Raw genomic sequence first — 15,846 nt, 5'->3', positions numbered from 1 at the left:
CGGATGAGGAACCGGAACGATAAAACCGCAAAACGATTTGTTAAGGGGAGGACGCCCACAAGAACTTCAAGACTCATGGTATGCGTCGATTGCATACAACCTAGCGCGATTCGAATGCAACGATATTGAATCCTTTGAATCTTATCAGATCTTCCGGATGGGCTCCCCATGAAGTGCCGGTAATGGAACAAAGGAAATTGATTCGCTGTTGGCATCTCTGCCTCAGATACGCTATGTGTTTTCCCCAAGTGCACTAGGAATCGAACCAGACCCCTAAATACTTAAACGACATGCTGTGAGTGATTGTTCTACCCATAAGTTGAAGCTGAAACTGTGCTGGATAAAGCTTCCTAGAAAAAACAACCATCTCTGTTTTCTCCGGAGAGAATTCGATACCCAGAGTTATTGTCCTTGCAGGTCCGCTGCTGTTGGTCCAACCACGGAAACCACGTCGTCATCTGCAAGCTGCCTTAGCGTGCAATTTTCGGCCAGACAATCATCAATGTCTTTGACGTAGAAATTGTACAGGAGGGGACTTAAACATGAGCCTTGTGGAAGAGCCATGTAGCTTATTCGTGCAATTTCCGAGTTGCCATAAGAGAAGCTCATTCGTTTCTCGGACAACAAATTAAACAGGAAATTGTTGATAATCGGAGAAAGCCCACTCGCATGGAGTTTGTCCGAAAGGATGTCGATGCAAACAGAATCACACGCCCCTTTAATGTCCAAGAAAACTGAACCCATCTGCTGTTTTTCAGCATAGGCTAATTGGATTGCAGTTGAAAGCAACGCAGGGCAGTCGTTCGTCCCTTTGCCCCTACGGAATCCAAATTGCGTATCTGAGAGTCAGCCATTCGCCTCGACCCACTTGTCCAGACGAAGAAGAATCATTTTTTTTTCTAACAGCTTCCGAATACACGACAGCATCGCGATGGGACGGTACGAATTATGATCCGACGCGGGTTTACCGGGCTTCTGGATGGCGATAACTCTCACTTGTCTCCAATCATCCGGAACAACGTTGAGCTCCAGGAATCGATTGAACAAGTTCAACAATCGCCTCTTTGTGACGTCTGGGAGGTTCTTGAGCAGGTTGAACTTGATTCGATGCATTCCCGGAGCCGAGTTATTGCATGAAAGAAGAGCAATTGAGAATTCTACCATCGAAAAAGGGGAGTCCATGTCATCCTTTTCCAGCGGCGGATCGCGACTGCACTAGCGTGCACAGGAATCTTGTTAAGGAGGGGCATTTTTTTTTCTATGGCGCATTTAATCTGGGGACGGGGAGTACTTCAAAGTGCGTGGGAGATGGTGTTGTCCACCCACCATTGTTTCCATTGTTTTAATTTAGCTAATATTATTCATTTTTTGCTCCGGCGGTGGTTCATCTTCTTCAAGGCAAACTGCTTTCAGACAGCCAATGGAAATTGGCAATTTAATCTCATCGACGATGTCGATGATGAACCGTCCCAAAGTACCGCCAGTACCGGTGACAGAAAATGATGCCGAAAATTCAACATGTTTTAAAGATGATATAAAGGACAAACCCGAATTTATTGTAACGCACATAAACAGCTGTAACTTTTTAACCACGGGAACAAATGACTTAAAATTTTCAGAGAAGATTCTTAGACGAATTTTTAGAAAGACAACAACAGACCAAAGTTCAATGGCAAACTAATACCCACTTTTCAATTAGGGAAGCTGTCTTTAAACTTTGTACAGCTGCGAAAAAGTCCATCCTCAAAAGTCCTCTGGAATTATTTTTATAACTCTTCTTGACTTTTACTCAGAACACCTTGGAACCGAAATTCCCTTAGTTTTAGAAGAATTTCCTCAAAAAATTATTCCCGAAATGAGCTAGAAATTACCAGTACTCCCATGAAATTTTCCTCAAAATCCCTTTGGAATTTCACTCAAAATTTAATTTTCTCGGTATCCTTTTCGGAATTATCTTGGAACTATATGCAGGATTCACTACAAATTGCACGCAGAATTTTCTTGGAATACTCCCTAGAAATCCTTTAGAACTGTCCTCAGGATTCAATATCCTTGAGGTTCTTCTCGGATTTTTTTAGAACTCTCCTAAGAGCTCTTTTGAAATTAGAACTCTTTAGAACTCTTCATGATTTTTTTTTCTCAGAACACCTTGGAACTGAATGAGCTAGAAATTATCCTTGGAATTCGCTTGAAATTTTGCTTAAAATCATCAAAAATCATCTTGGAACTATCTACAAGATGCACTAGAAATTATCCGCAGAATTTTTTTGAATTCTCCCCAGAAATATTATGGAACTGTCATAAGAATTCAATATCCTTGAGGTTCTTCTCGGAATATTTTAGAACTATTTTATTCTCAGAACACCTTAGAACTGAAATTCCCCTAAAGATTCAGAAGAATTTCCTCTGCATTCTCCAGAAATTCTTCCCATAATGAGCTTGAAATTATCCTCGGAATTTCCTTGAATTTTTTCTCAACATCCTTTTGGAATTTCATTCAAAATTTGATTCTCTCGGTATTCTTTTTGAAAGTATCTTGTAAATTATTCGCAAAATTATCATGACATCATCCCAGAAATCTTTTCTTTTAGAACTGTCCTCAGAATACAATACCCTTGAGATTCTTCTCGGAAGTCAAGTTTAAGTTGTCCGCACATTCACCAAAGTTGTTGAAGTTTTTCTACCAGAAATGTTCAATAAAGCTTGTCCCTCCATTTACCAGAACTGTGCAATTTTTACATCAGGAATTTTCAATTCAGCTTGCCTCTCCATGCAACAGATTGTTGCAGATCTTAAACCATAAATTTTCAATACAAACTTGCCCCCAGAAAGTTTTACACCTGAAAATTTCAACTGATCAGAACGATGCAAATTTTCCACCGTTAATGTTCAATAAAAATTGCTTCTCCAATGTTCTGATTGGTGCAGATTTCCTTTTTTTCATTTTCCACCAGACATTTTCAATATAACTAACATCAGAATGTTGCAATGTTCCAGATTTTTCATCATAAATTGTCAGTAAAGCAGCTTCCCTCCAATCATCAGAATGGTGCACATTTTACACCAGAAATTGTTATTAAAGCTTGTTTCTCTATTTAGCAGAAGGATGTAAATTTAAGACCAACATTTTTCCAAAAAGCTTGCCTATCCGTTTACCAGAACGGTGCATATTTTTCACTAAATTTTTGAATATAGCTGAATTTTAAATATAGCTTTTGCCTTCATTTACCAGACCAGTGCAAGTTTTCCACCAGAAATTTTCCGTTCATTTCATTTACCAAAGTGATGCAAATTTTGCTCCAGAAATTTTCAATAAAGCATGCTCCTATATTCACCAGAACGGTGCACCAATTATTGTCAGTGAAGTTTGTTTCACCATGCACCTTTGTGGTGGAATTTTCAGGCTTTGCCTCTTCATCCACCAGAATGCTGCAAATTCTCACCATAAATTCACAATGAAGCTTGCATTCATCAGAACGATGTAAATTATACACCAGAAAAATTAATAAACCTTGCTTCTACATTCACCACAGTGTAGCGAACTTTCCACCAGAAATTTTTAGTTAAATGTGCACCTCCAAATTTTAAGCGTGATTCATTTTTCCAATTTTAATTTTGATTAATCCCTCCATGCACCACCTTGATGATATTTTTACACCAGAAATATTCAATAAAAAGCTTTTTCTTCGATTTACCATCCCGAAGGTGAATTTTATCAACCTTAAATTTACCCTCTTCTTTTAACCCATCATGAAACAGCTTGAAAAAAAAAATTACACCAGAATTTTTTTGTATGCACCACACCACCGTGGTGTAATTTTTTGACCAAAAAATGTCATTGAAGTTTGTGCCTTCATGCACCTTTGCGCTGCAATTTTCAGGCACCATCTCAAAGGAAATGACATAATAAAAGGTTTTCAGTGCCCTTATTTTATGAAATGAAGTTATTTTACCTGCAAATCAAGTTATCAAGAAATTAAGTTATTTTATATCATAATTCTATTTATAAAAGGAGGGGCAATTGCCCCACCCTGTGCACGCCAGTTCGCGAGTTTGCATCGAACCGGAACCGAATCGGGACAAACCTACGCGCGAAGTCGAAAATCCACTTGTTAGAGTACTCCTTGTCCTCGTTGACCGACGATGCCGCGTTACGCATTCTCCTGCCGACATTCCAGAGCGTTTGCATGGAAGTCTCTCGCGATAGCCCTTCGGCGAACCGACGCCAGTAACCGACAGTATGTGCTTGAAGCTATGTGCTATGATCCGCGATAGGAAGGAGTACTCATCCAACGGAGAGAGAACGTCGACCGATTCTGAACCGTCACGAACCGTCTTCCCAATTGACGTTTTTCGAACCGTTGGAAATCGAAATTTTGATGGGCAAATGATCACTACCATAGGGCTCTTGGATTACCTCCCACATGCAATCCAATGATAGTGAACAGAGTGACAAGTCTAGTCTGCTCTCTCTTGCTGGAGGTTTGGCTATTCGAGTTACTTCACCGGGTGTTTAGAATGGTCATATTGAAATCGTCGCATAGGTCATAGATGATGGTTGAGCGGTTGTCATCGTACAGCTCTCCCCAGCCTGTACCGTGGGAATTAAAATCCCCTAAGATCAACCGCGGCACAGGTAGCACTCAGCAGATGTCAGATAGCGCTCGCCGAGAAACAGTCGTTCTCGGAGGGATGTATAGCGAGGCAATACTGAAGGTTTTACCTCTAATATTCACCTGATATGCGACAATTTCAATACCTGACACTGGAGGAAGGTCGATTCTGTAGAATAAGTGTTGTTTGTTGACCCCTAGGAGCACCCCACCGTACGAATCTGCACGATCGAGACGGATAATGTTGTAGTCGTGAAGAGAAAGGTTAACATCTGGAGAGAGCCATGTTTCGCAGAGAGCAAACGCATCACAGTGTATGTTATGCAGTAAATACTTGTGCATTTCACAAACGTCAGAGTAGTCTATAAGAGCTACTTCATGTTCCACGAAAAAAACAGATAAGTCACTCAGTACAGTGTGCCGAAAGTAGATTCGACACCTGAGCACATCCATCGGCACACCTTCAGTGCAATCTCATAGGCATGGGATTGTTCATAAAATAAAACCGGAGCACTACTGGACAACTATCATTGAAGTTGTTCACAAAATTACGTGCTGTTTGACTGTATATTTCAGGGATTTCCTCTAATGCAATATGACAGATGAACTCAAACCAGTAGTTCCCATCTCCATTTCCTTATAGATTTTGTACGGTTGAAGACTTGACGGGTTTTCCAACTCCCGAGAGCAAACGCAGATTTTGTTGTGCTGTTAGATCTTCCGACTACCCGCAAGTCTCTATCATGGAGTGGCCTACTATTGATCATCGCCTTGGCTTCTAGGATCACGGTCTCCAGGGCTTCGTCATCGGGCTTACGAGCGGCATCCAAAGCTTAACCAACCGAACTAGTCGTTCCCATACGCCTCCCATATGGGGCGCAGCAGGTGGGATGAATTTCCAGCTGGTTTCCGCGCTCGTGAAAGTAAGCGCTAGGGCATCATTTCGATTTTCGATTTCTGCTTTGAGCTCCCGACTTGCACCTTGGAAGCACGTCCCATTGTCAGAATAGAATTCTCTGGGCGGACCCCGTCGAACAAGGTCCTCACCTCACCACTTTAACTACTTCGCGCTTTGTAGGGACATGTCTGTCTTCCAAGATTGGTTGAAGATCATCTCTCATGACGAAGGAATAGGTGAAAACATCGTCTTCTGGCAACCATTGCATCCCAAGCACTGATTCGACATATCCTCCTCTCTCCAGTAACAAATTCTTGCTTTCATCTGCTGCAATTTCACCAATCCCAAGCAGAACATCCACTTCATTGGATAGGAAGTGTCTTAGCGTGAATCCTCCCATCGAATGCACCGTCTTCACCTCATTCACCACTTCTATCGCTTCTTGGACTGTTCGAAAGCTTATCATTAGCCGTATCATTTTTTGGAAAATTATCCATCGAAGGATACGAATGAAGCAAGGAGGGGCCACTTTCAAGCAAATTGCTTCAGAAATGGTTTCATAGAGGGTCAGTGATGTTGAACAGATCGAGAATGCTGTCCACAATTCCCAAAAGCGTGAACATGGCGCTCTGCTGTTCTGGTTGCAAAACTGGGACATCTGGGGTTTTAAGTATGAGGGAGATGACGCTATTTCAAATCAAATCCGTTATATTCAGTTTTCGAGACAGCAACTCGCTAGTCAGTCTTTCGCACGACCTAAAAAACTGAAAGACAAAAACACACAGAATTCATCACACCATACCGGAGATACTGCCCCGTTCACTGACTGATGTTTGACATTCGCTTGATTATGACTGATATGATATGCTGGCTGGGTGACGCTCTGGTGTGATTGAGACGTCATATATTGATTTCGCTCACACATGACTCGATACACCTACATCCCACGGTGGGTGCGGTGGCGGCACTTGAGCACTTCTAGGTAATCGTTGGTGCGGTAAGCACGGCAATCGAAAGCATAAATCAATCATTTACCCACGCCGACCGATCGGCTGATTAAACCTGAATCGGATTTCAAATTCGAAGAATGCAAGATGACTCGATAGCATCACACTCGGAACGGATGATGATGACAAAGTGCAAAACCGAACGATGAGTGATACAAACACCACACAAAGGATGTGCTTTCGCCTCACCAGCGACTGTCTGTGTTTACTTTTGGGCTGTGTGTTAAATGAGAATGCGTGTTAACTCCAATCACATCGCAGTCAATTGAGACCACACCTCGTGGAAGAACGGCCGCGCATCGATCAGATTAACCGAAAGTGAGCCCGTATGTAAACTCCACCGTTTTCTGGGTCGGTCGTCTGGCTGCGGTCTGGGCCATGAGCTGCAATGAACTAAATGCACGAATCGTGTAGAGGTACGGAGATAGAGATTATGGAATGCAGTCGGGAGTGCCGCACCTGTGACTTGTTAGATGGGACCCTGAACCTTCTGAATATGGGAATTGAGTTGAGCGTGAGGCTAGGATTTCAACTTAATTCTTTTCGATTGTCTAAAGCAACTTGAACGGCAACCTTGTTGCCGGAGCAGCTGCTTCCTATGTATACACACCAATGGTGACTAATCAATCGAAAAAAATAAGAGCTAATTCCCCAATTAGTGCAACCCCTCAGGGCTGAGCCACTCTTCACTGACTCTGAAGAGACTGCGCGCTACGGTGGTGGTCTACGGCGATACCGGTTAGTTCTCAGAGCCAAGAGCATGTCGCGCCGTTTGAAATTCCTCACAGTCCATAACGTTCCGGACAGAGCCAGTGATGAGTCAAATAACAATCCGATTGTAACGATGTTTGTTTTATCGCCTCTTATCTCCTGCTCTGGGACTGCAGCGCAGCTATTTATTACAGTACCAGAAGGAACGGAACAGGTGTTTAAAAGCTGATCTTGTCTTCCAGCAAAGCTAAAACGTTGCAAATGGGATTTGCCAACTTCAAGATTCGAGCGGAAAAACCGTTGGAGAAGGCAATTGACGCGTAGCTCCTCACTAGTAGGCAGATGCGAAAGAGTAAAAAACCGGATTCGAAATCGTTGCCATTTATTGGGAAGTGGCACTACCACTGACTGCTGCACAGATTAGTTGTAAAAATATGTGATTTAGCACGCATGCATATAGGATGCCGGTTGACCCAAATCTGCCAAGGTGTTTGAACTATTTTATTGAGCACCAAAGAGCTCTTTGCAAAATTCTTCTGGAATCATTTTAGGATTCTGTTTGGATTTTCTTTCAAATTCTCACTTTGAAGAATTCTCAGATTCAGTTTTCTTTGAACCGTTAACCCTTCGTATGTGCCAAAAAAAACTTACGTTGTCTGTACCTTGGGGTCAATTTGACCCCAAATTCTAATTGTCATATCTCAGCGAAGGTTCAACGGATTATCGAAATTTCAAATGTTATGTAAGTTAAATTTAGTGAAATTTCTGTTTAAATTATCTAAATTCATTTTAAAGGACGGATCTACTAAAGGGAGGGGTCATTGTAAAAATATTCCCATGAAGTGGCATATTTTAATGTTAGAGATGTTTATATCACAAGATCTCAACCAAATAGGATGTTGCTTCTTTCTGTAAAGATGTTCAAAAATACAATGTCTTCAAAACTATGGATAGTGTATGACAGAATTCACTCCCTAGATGGCACTAAAACGAAAATGCTCAAGTTGCACAATCGTAAATACACATTACATAACGTTATCTACAGATCCTGCTCATATGGATGGTTCCCGTCTTTAGCAAAGTTGTTCAGATGGACAAGACCTATCTGCAAGAAAGAGTTTAGTTCAGAATTCACTCACCAGGCACCACTAGAGTGACATTCATTTTGAACTGATTACCTTAACTTAACTTTTGGACTAGATAGAAGGTTTCCGTCTTAGGTAAAGTTGTTCTGATGGACTAGACCTATCTTTAGGACTAGAGTTTAGTTCATAATTCACTCACCAGGCAGCGCTAGTGTGAAATCAATTATGAATTGTTTGCCCTGACTTAACATCTTGATTAGATAGAAGGTTCCCGTCTTAGGCAAAGTTGTTCAGATTTCAATTAGATAAGGTCTGAAACAAAAGGCAGCTTTAACTAACTTTGTTCGTCTTAGGTCGCAATATTACCATGGATAACTTCTTCACTTCTGTTCCATTAGCTGAACAGTTATTGCAACAGAAAACAACTCTCCTTGGGACAGTTCGCAAAAACAAGCCTGACCTTCCTCGAGAGATGTTGAATGTCAAAGATAGGGAAAAAGAATCGAGTCTTTTTTGTTTCGATAGACAACTAACGCTGGTAAGTTACGTTCCGAAGAAAGGTAAAAACGTGATTTTACTGTCCACAATGCATCACACAAACGAAACGGATGTGACACAGAGAAACAAGCCGACAATCATATTGGACTACAACAAGACTAAAGGTGGAGTAGACAATATGGACAAACTTGTTTCAACGTACACCTGTCGGAGAAAGTCAAATAGATGGCCCATGACTGCGTTCTTCAATATGATGGACGTAGCATGTATTGCTGCTTATATTCTTTACTTTTTTAAATTTCCGAATGCTGATAATTCTTCTACAAAGCGTAAGAAATTTTTGCTGAAATTGGGAAAGGAGTTGGTTCATCCTTTAATTGAAGAGCGTATTGCGAAGTCATCAAACATTTTCGGTGATGTAGCAGATGCTATTCGTCAAAAACCCTAGTGAGTGTATCACCAACAGAAGAAGAAAAGAGGACCTGTAAACGTTCCCGATGTATAATATGTCCACGGTCCAGCGACAAGAAAGTTTCCACGCAATGTACAGCATGTCACAAATATGTTTGTAATGATCATATGTATTTGATTTGCCAAGCCTGCATTGAAAAGCTAAGTGAAGATAGTGATGATTAGTTGATGAGCAATAGTGACTGATATGTACCATGTCTTATTTTTAAGAATATATTTTCAAATAAACAAAAGCTTAAATTGAATTGCGTATTTATTTCTAAATTTGGATGTCAGGAATCTTCTGTACAGAGTTGGCAACTAATAGATTATTTTTTTTTCATCTGATAAAAATTGCTAAAGAGAGCGAGATTCTTATTTCCTAAATTATAAAATTAATGCAAAAAAATCTAAACAAAATGACACTTTAGTGATCCCTGGGAAACTATGAGGATTACTATATCTTTGTTTTAGTTCATCTTAAAAACTTGGTCGAAATAAAAAAACTTCCATATAGGCGCTGTACAATGAAACCAAAAAACTCGAAACAATGTGAAGCAAAAGTGAAAACTGATGAGTAAATTCTTAGCTAAACTGTTTGCCATAGAATAGGTTGAGTCTATCTGATCAACTTTGCCTAAGTTGGGAGCTTTCAATCTAGTTAAGATGTTAAGTTAGGGCAAAACATTCTAAATTAATGTCACACGAACACCACCTGGTGAGTGAAACCTGTGCCGAACTTTTTTACCACAAAATAGGTCTTGTTCATCAGAAAAAAATTGCTGAATACGGGAACCTTCTATTTAGTCCATGCGTTAGGTTAGAAAAACAGTTAAAAATTAACATCACACTGGTGCAACTTGGTAAGTGTTTTCTGAACTAAACACTAATTCTGAAGATAGGTCCAGTTCATCTGAACAACTTTGCCGAAGACGGGAACCTTCTATCTAATCCATATGTTAAGTTAGGGCAAACATTGAAAAAGTAATGCCACACTAGCGCTGCCTGGTGAGTTAACTTTGATCTGAATTATTTACCATAGGATAGTTCTTGTCCATATGAACAACTTTGCCGAAGACGGGAACATTCTATCTTGTCTAAACGTTAAGTTAGGGCAAACTAACTAAAATGAATGTCACACTAGCGCTGTCTGGTGAGTGCATTTTGAACTAAACTTTTTACCTTAGGAGAGATCTTTTCCATCTGAATAACTTTACCCAAGACGGAAACTTTCTATCTAGGCCGTGTGTTAAGCTAAGGCAAACAATTCATAATTGATTTCACACTAGCGCTGCCTGGTGACTGAATTATGAACTAAACTCTAGCCCTAAAGATAGGTCTAGTCCATCAGAACAACTTTACCTAAGACGGAAACCTTCTATCTAGTCCATATGTTAAGTTAAGGCAATCAATGCCAATGAGTGTCACTCTAGCGGTGCCTAGTGAGTGAATTCTGAACTAAACTCTTTTCCCAAAGATAGGTCTTGTCCATCTAGACAACTTTGCTGAATAATGGAACCATCTGTATGTGCAGGATCTGTAGATAACGTTATATAATGTTTTTTACAATGGCGCAACTTGATCATTTTCATTTTAGCGCCATCTAGTGAGTGAATTCTGTCATACACTATCCATAGTTTTGAAGATCTTGTATTTTTGAACATCTCTACAGAAAGAAGCAACATGCTATATGGTTGGGATCTCGTGATACAAACTTTTCTAATATCAAAATATGCCATTTCATGGGTATATTTTTATAATGACCCCTCCCCCCCCCCCCCCCCCCCCGAGGTATCCACCCTAAAAATAATCTGATAATTGTAACGGGAAGTCCACTAAATTACCTATGCAAAACATTTAAATTTAAGAAATCCATTGAAGATTCGTTAACATACGGCAATTTGAATTTGGGGTCAAATTGACCCCAAGGTGCAGACAACGTAAGTATTTAAATAAATGTTTTCCAATAAATATTTTTTTAAATTTTTTTTAAATAAATTTTATCGAGTATTACAGAACTTCGGTGGATGCGCTTAGTCGTGAAAGAATAAGAAAAATCCATTGACAAATAAAAAAGTTACAGCCTATCAAAGTGGCCTGGGGTCAAATTGACCTCAAGGTACAGACAAAGGGTTAATGGTTCACGCAGAAACCCGCTTGAATTTCATATCATAAAATTCTTTAAAAACCATTTTATTCTTTAGAAATATTTCTCAGATTTTCCCTGGTGCAGTTTTTCTAAGAATTCTCTTGCAATTCACTTCAGTGTCACCTTGGAACTGTGGTAGAAATTATCTTGGAATCCTCACAGGACTTCTTTCAAAAATTTCTGTGGAATTCTCCGCAGCATTCCCCAAATAGTCTTGGAAGTGTGGACTTTTGGGAGGTTCCGTCAGCTTTTCTGATATTTTAAAGACTTTTCTGAATTTTTAAATTTCTTCGAAAATCCGAAGCTTCCTGGATTTTTATGAAGGTTCCTAAATTTTTATGCAAGACAACTTGCATAAAAAGAGACAAGTTCCGAGGGAACTTGAGACAAGTTCCGAGGGAACTTGAGACAAGTTCCGAGGGAACTTGAGACAAGTTCCGAGGGAACTTGAGACAAGTTCCGAGGGAACTTGAGACAAGTTCCGAGGGAACTTGAGACAAGTTCCGAGGGAACTTGAGACAAGTTCCGAGGGAACTTGAGACAAGTTCCGAGGGAACTTGAGACAAGTTCCGAGGGAACTTGAGACAAGTTCCGAGGGAACTTGAGACAAGTTCCGAGGGAACTTGAGACAAGTTCCGAGGGAACTTGAGACAAGTTCCGAGGGAACTTGAGACAAGTTCCGAGGGAACTTGAGACAAGTTCCGAGGGAACTTGAGACAAGTTCCGAGGGAACTTGAGACGAGTTCCGAGGGAACTTGAGACGAGTTCCGAGGGAAATTGAGACAAGTTCCGAGGGAACTTGAGACAAGTTCCGAGGGAACTTGAGACAAGTTCCGAGGGAACTTGAGACAAGTTCCGAGGGAACTTGAGACAAGTTCCGAGGGAACTTGAGACAAGTTCCGAGGGAACTTGAGACAAGTTCCGAGGGAACTTGAGACAAGTTCCGAGGGAACTTGAGACAAGTTCCGAGGGAACTTGAGACAAGTTCCGAGGGAACTTGAGACAAGTTCCGAGGGAACTTGAGACAAGTTCCGAGGGAACTTGAGACAAGTTCCGAGGGAACTTGAGACAAGTTCCGAGAGAACTTGAGACAAGTTCCGAGAGAACTTGAGACAAGTTCCGAGCGAACTTGAGACAAGTTCCGAGGGAACTTGAGACAAGTTCCGAGGGAACTTGAAACAAGTTTCGAGGGAACTTGAGACAAGTTCCAAGGGAACTTGAGACATGTTCCGAGGGAACTTGAGCAAAGTTCCGAGGGAACTTGAGCAAAGTTCCAAGGGAACTTGAGACAAGTTCCGAGGGAACTTGAGCAAAGTTTCAAGGGAACTTGAGCAAAGTTCCAAGGGAACTTGAGCAAAGTTCCAAGGGAACTTGAGCAAAGTTCCAAGGGAACTTGAGCAAAGTTCCAAGGGAAGGAACTTGAGCAAAGTTCCAAGGGAACTTGAGCAAAGTTCCAAGGAAACTTGAGCAAAGTTCCAAGGAAATTTGAGCAAAGTTCCAAGGTAAGTTAGGGTAGCTTCATATAAGTTCCGGGGAAAGTTCAGTTACGGAAGAAGCTCGGGAAGAAGTGTCTGGACTGAAGTTCCCCCGGATCTTTCTTGAAGTATCCTCGTAGCTTCTCTCAAGTTTCCTTGGAACTTTTGTAAAGTTTCTCCGGAGGTTGCTTGAAGTTCCTTCAGATTTTCCAGCGAAATTGGAATAACCGAAAAAAATGTCATGGAATTTGAATTCACAAGTATTTTTCTTAAAACCAAGAAGCTCTATTTTGCATTTCGACCACTTTTACGGATCTTGCGAATCTTTCGGAGAATCATCCTGGGCTTATACTAAGGTGTCACAATGACAAAATAATTTATGTATGCAAGTTGATTTGAAAAAAAAATCACGGAGATTCAGGATGGGTATTCGGAATTAACCACTGTTACGGATATTCCTTCGAACCACTCTGCGCTCCGTGGTCCATATTCCGGGCACAAACATTTTCCAAAACAAACCGCGGCGCTCTAGGATGAACATCATGTTACGCATGTTCCGAATTTTCCAGAGGACCACTCAGGGTCCAAATTTCAGTCGCAAGTCCAAATTTGGTCTGATAATACATCTACAAGCATTTTCCAAAAATCCGCAGTGCTCTTGGATGAGTATAAAGAAATCGCCACATTTACGGTTGTTCCAGATCAGCCAGAGAACCGCTCTGTGGCCCTCAGGGACCATATTCCAGGCTCAAGTCTAACTTTGGTCTGATAACACATCTACAAGCATTTTCCAAAAAACCACAGCGCTCTAGGATGAGTATCCAGAATTTACCATTTTTACGGATGTTCCGTATCTTCCAGATCCTCTGTGACCCCGAGGGTCCGTATTCTGGTCAGAAGTTCAAATTTGGTCTGATAAAACATGTGCAAGCATTTTCCAAAAAAGCGTAGCGCTCTAGGACGAGTTTTAAGATTGCACCACTTTTACGGATGTTCCGGATGTTTCAGATCTTCCGGAAGGCTATAGGTCTCCGGCATGACCTAATATTGACTACAGAAATCTTGAACTGAGTTCAAATTGCAATTATACGCAAGTAAATAAAGTGAAAAAGGAAGTTGGTCCGTTTTTTACCCTGACTGCGCAGGTAACCACCGGTGAAGATCCGGACTGGTGGCCATAGACAACTGAACACATATTTTTTTCCCCATAAACTATAGGCTTGAGTGAGTAAGTGTTCAAATTTTCATAAAATTTGGTTGGAAAATGAGTTAAAGACGATTACTTGGTCTTACGGGTTCAAGAAGTTCCGATAGCTTCTTGGCGATTTAGGGAACTTCAGGGAAGATCTTTGCAACCCAACAAACAATTCAAGCTTCGGATCAGCCTGATACAATTGAAAACAGCGAGGAAAGCAGGCTTTTCAAGCTTTTAGCCTGCATAATTGTTTGTTAGGAAGATGGGGGAAGTTTAGAGTTTTCTAAACTATGTTCCGTAAGAGATGACTTTAAGGCAGTACAGCGCTTCAGGAAATAGGCTGGAACTTTTCAAATGTTCTGAGAAATTCAGGGAAGCATCGAAAACGTTTTGTTTTTTTAATAGAATGAATTTATTTTTAAACTGTTGAAATCCTAAAACTGCGTTAATTATTTCGTTTTGACTTCAGGAAAATAACAGGAACCCAAGGGGTAGGACACTCCGCACACCAATCTTGGGTCAAAATTTTTCTCAGTGTGCCGGTCATAGAGTAAGCTGCGATTTTTTGTAAAATACGAATATTATGGTATATTTGGCAACCCGGTATTTCTGACAGCTTGAATGCACACAGCTTGGACACAACAAAGAAAAACAAAAGCCGGAGAGCAACCGAAAGTGTCCCCGCATCGAAAACCGTTGGATGCGATAATTGAACGGCCCAGGTCGAATATCGTGCTCGATAAGAAATCCTTCTACCGGCCAATAAAACACCTCTACGCCAATTGGAAGGAACCAGAGTTTTCCCATGATGATTCGCTGTCGAAAGAGGATTGCATTCTGACGGTGGTCGGCGCAAACGTGGAAACCATCTGCTCTGAGTTCCTCTAGTATAAATATTCAATTAGAATATGTTTCTGAAATACACACTCAAACAGCACGTAATGTTGTGAACAACTTCAATGACTGCTGTCTAGCAGTGCTCCCATTTTATTTAATGAACAATCCAATGCCTACGAGCTTGTGCCGATGGATGTGCCCAAACTGTGCCGAATCTACTTTCAGCACACTGTGCTGAGTGACTTACCCCTTGCAGGAACCTAAAGAAGTTCTGGGAAATTCAGGGAATTTACATAGAAGTGTATGTGATACTGAGAAAAAATAAGCAAAACTTGAGGAACTTCACAGAAGTTCATAGAACTCCAGTGAAGGTTGGGAAAGTCTGGGGAAACTTTGAGAGCTTCAGGAAAGTTAAAAGAACTACGAAATTTTGATAATGATTATGCACAAACAATTTATTTGAAGTTCCGTAAACTACCGAGAACTTCCGAGAAGTTTAGAAATCTTCTGAAAATCTACAGAGAAATTCCGATAACATCAGGGAAGATCAAAGAACCTCAGAACAGTATTGTTAACTACAGTAAAAATGCAGATATTTTACAGAAGTTTTGAGAATTCTGCAAACATTAATGAAACTTCAGGCAAGACCCATGTACATTAGTTTCGTTCCGTGAGCATCAAACTTTCGAAAAACTTCAGGAAAATTGCAGGAGCATCCAGGAAGATCAATGATCGTCAAGGCAGTTCCATTAACTTTAGGAAAATTGTGGAATCTTTTATGTAATACTGAAGACTTCAGGGATGTCTAGAGAATTTCAGGGAAGTCTAGAGAACATCATGAACTTCCAAAGTCTTAAGAAATTAACGAAAGTGTAGAGCTAAATATTGATGAACGTTGCGTGAACTTCATGGCATTTCCGAGAACTTC

General features: G+C 40.8%; 1 protein-coding gene across 5 annotated transcripts in view; it reads left to right on the top strand.

The window, feature by feature from the left end:
* The window catches only part of cher (filamin-A), a 313,136-nt gene that overhangs the window by 82,976 nt on the left and 214,314 nt on the right, over positions 1-15,846 (top strand). The gene's annotated exons all lie outside the window — the stretch shown is intronic.

The sequence above is a fragment of the Ochlerotatus camptorhynchus genome, unplaced genomic scaffold (genome assembly GCF_037179485.1).
Source record: "Ochlerotatus camptorhynchus isolate MF236.1 unplaced genomic scaffold, CSIRO-AGI_Acam_v1.1 ptg000063l, whole genome shotgun sequence".
Classification (NCBI taxonomy): Eukaryota; Metazoa; Arthropoda; class Insecta; order Diptera; family Culicidae; genus Ochlerotatus; species Ochlerotatus camptorhynchus.
Note: the sequence above shows the minus strand (reverse complement) of the source record. Positions and strands in the feature narration are given on the sequence as shown.